Source organism: Bidens hawaiensis, unplaced genomic scaffold, assembly GCF_021521415.1.
Source record: "Bidens hawaiensis isolate Kalapana, Puna unplaced genomic scaffold, B.hawaiensis_p1.1 tig00055093_1, whole genome shotgun sequence".
Classification (NCBI taxonomy): domain Eukaryota; kingdom Viridiplantae; phylum Streptophyta; class Magnoliopsida; order Asterales; family Asteraceae; genus Bidens; species Bidens hawaiensis.
The window spans coordinates 5,621-9,022 of NW_027499949.1; positions in this window are offsets into that span (position 1 = coordinate 5,621).

Below are 3,402 nucleotides of genomic sequence, written 5' to 3' on the forward strand. Positions count from 1 at the left end.
TTAGTGTGTGTCTGTGGTCTTTTTTTTTTTTTTTTTTTTGGGGGGGGGGGCTCTGTTTGGATAATTTTGTGTGAAGGTCATTATAGTGTTTGGATAATTTTGTGTGAAGGTCATTATAGCATTTGTAAACCCGCTATCACTGTAACAATGAATTAGAAAATCATAAAAAAAAGTTCACAAACATATTCTTATAGGATAATCAAAAATAAACAAACCTATGTATAATATGAGGTTTATAAATATATGAGCAACTAATGAGATTTTGATACATACAATAATGATTTATGAGGTGTTTATAGTAAAACATGAAGATAAATAAAATTGACAATCTGAATCAACTAAGCACAAGCAATTCCCCTAAAACTAATCAGCCAAAATTCACAAAATCAAGTAATAGAATGAAGACAATTAGACAAAATAACAAATACATTCAATATTAGAACCATATGAAATCAATTAACAAAAATTAAACCTAGCAGGAAATCGAACGCTACGAAGAATAACGAACAACCTAAAAATACCTTAAAACAATTCTAAATTCTAATAGTAATAGTAATATATTATTGACTTTTACATATAAGCACAATTCTAAGGCTAAACTGAGTTTTACGACAATTCTAAATTCTAATAGTAATATATATAAAATAGTTCCAAGTTACAAACAACCTAAAAATACCTTAAAACTAAAAAATATCTAAATTTAAAAACAGCCAATAAAAAAAGACTTTTTTTGTCGGTTAAAATTTCTATAAGCGCTTTTTGCAAAGATTGGTAACAGAATCCTTGATGACCTTTATATATTTTTTTATAAAGAAAAAGTTTAAAAAATAAATTATTATTACTTTTATACGTAACTTATTATTTGTTGCTTATTCACCCTTATATTTTTAATAAGCTTGCTAATATGTGATTTAACATTTTAACCTAAAAAAAATTGGATTTATCAATTAAATTAGTTTGAATAGTTAATCAATTAACTGAACCTTGTTTCAATAATTGAATTAATAGGCATTTACTTACGTTTAAAGCTAACAATTGACCGACGGCTAATTGAATCATATTCCAATAACTACATTAACTAAATGTTTATAGTTTTTTTTTTTAAGTTTGAAGTTGGATTATTGTTATATAGAAACATAGATATTACATCAACATAGCAAATAGGCGGGCAACAAGCTGCGCCGCCATCCCTTTCTGAATTGCAAACCCTAACCTGCTAAAGACATACCTCTGCCCCTTTGGAGTCGACACATTGCTATGCACAACACGTTGGACCCTGGTTAGGAAACGGATAGCTTCCGGTGTTAAGGAGCCAAAGGTATCAAAAGCCAGAGGGACAAAAACATGTTGGTTCTCTTCGCAGGCTTTAGCATGTTTCTCCACTTTCTTCGTTTCAGCCCTTTTCATTGTTTGCCCAGCTACAAACCCATTATCCCTCAAACCAGCTAAGGGAGATACCCCCTGTGAGGTCAACACAAGCGTGTTTTCCCCCGGCCCAACCAAAGACGAGCAAATCTGCCGGTCGTAGAATGGATCTCCCTTCCGTGGGGTCTGTAAGGAAGTTTACGGGGGCTTCCTTTTTAGCTGATATCCCAGCTCGCCTTAAGATGTCCCAAAGAACGTCCCGCACCCTTAAAATCAATAAGTTATGAAAATCTAAAAACCAAGTAATTTACACACTCTTAAAATCTACTTACAGTTTTATACATTTGTTCTTTAAACCATGTAATATTGGGTGTTAAATGTTAACCTCCTATCATATCACTACAAGCTGACGCCAAACACCATTGCGAAGAGGGAGAGGGGCGCCACTGGGATGGAGGTTTTATGGCAATGGCGCTAGGGGATATGGTAATAGGTGGGCCATAACTTTTTTCAGTCAATCACGATCACCTATACATATTGTTTTTTTATAATATAATAAATAAATAACCTAGTTAAACATTAAACATGTTTATTGGTTTAGCTAGTGGATGGTCATCTGCCTATCTAAGGCTATGTGTAATGGAGGGGCTATAATTGGGGGCGAATTGTGACATGTGGCGCCCAGTCAGCATGGAGTGGAAATTTGTTTTTGGGGTGTAATGGTGTAGGGGCTACAAGTTGGGCCCACAGTATCTTTTTTTATTATTTTCTTTTTATAATTAAACTAATTAAATAAAAACCAATTTATTTAAATAATTAAATAAAAATGTATTAAAATTAAAAAATAAATACAAAAAATACATAAACTAAAAAAAATACACGAATAATAAAAATAAATTATAATAAAAAAACACACCAAAATAAAAATACACATAAAAATTTCTATAAAAAAACTAATCTATTCGTCTTCGTCTTCGTCCCCGTCGTCGTCATTGTCCTCCTCCTCGTCTTCGTCATCGTACTCGTCTTCGTCCTCGTACTCGTCTTCGTCCTCCTCAACGGGACGATTATCCCACACATGTTGAACCAAATCCGCCTTCAGTTGGTTATGTATATCACTTTATGTGAGCAGGTGAATGTTATACGTTCGTTGGTCTTGGGTTGGTTCAGAGAACTGTTCTGGAACGCTTCCTGGTATATAGTGTTGACATATTGCTTTTCCCTCATCTTCTAAAATCATATTATGCAATATGATACACGTATACATGGCATCGCTCATTTTTGCCAACGTCCATACACGACAAGGGTTTTTCACATAATGTCAACGTTTTTTTAGAACCCCGAAACACCTCTCGATATCCTTTCTCGCAGACTCTTGCTTCTTCTTAAAATAATCTCTTTTTTCTTCGATAGGGTCTTGAAACGTCTTGACGATGATCGAGTACTCTGGATATATCCCATCTCCCAAATAGTATCCGTGACGATAGAAGGTATCGTTGCATAAAACGGTAAGACCGGTATGCTACGGCTGATGTAACACTCTAACACGGGTGACGCGTTGAGAACGTTTATGTCGTTGTTGGACCCGACTGAGCCGAAGTAGGCTGACCAAATCCAGAGGTCGTATGAACAAATGACTTGAAGACTAACCGTTGGCACTCCATGGTCACCACCAGTGTATTGACCTTGCCATGCGGTTTGACAGTTGGCCCACTCCCAATGCATGCAATCTATACTCCAGATCATGCCTGGAAAAGAATGTTTGCTTTCGTGTACATCATATATGCGAGTCAGGTCGTTTGAAGTAGGAATCCTCAGATAACGACGAGAGTATAATTGTATTATCCCTATACAAATAAATTATTAAACAATATTTATATTAAAAACAATAGTTAATACAAACAATTTAAATATTACCGATTCAAAAATTCTCCAACGCATCTCTCGTTGTTTTCTCAGCCATCTTTAAATACTCGTCATTGATATCGGTCGTGTTGCCATATGCGAGGATGCGTATAGCCGAAGTACACTTTTGGA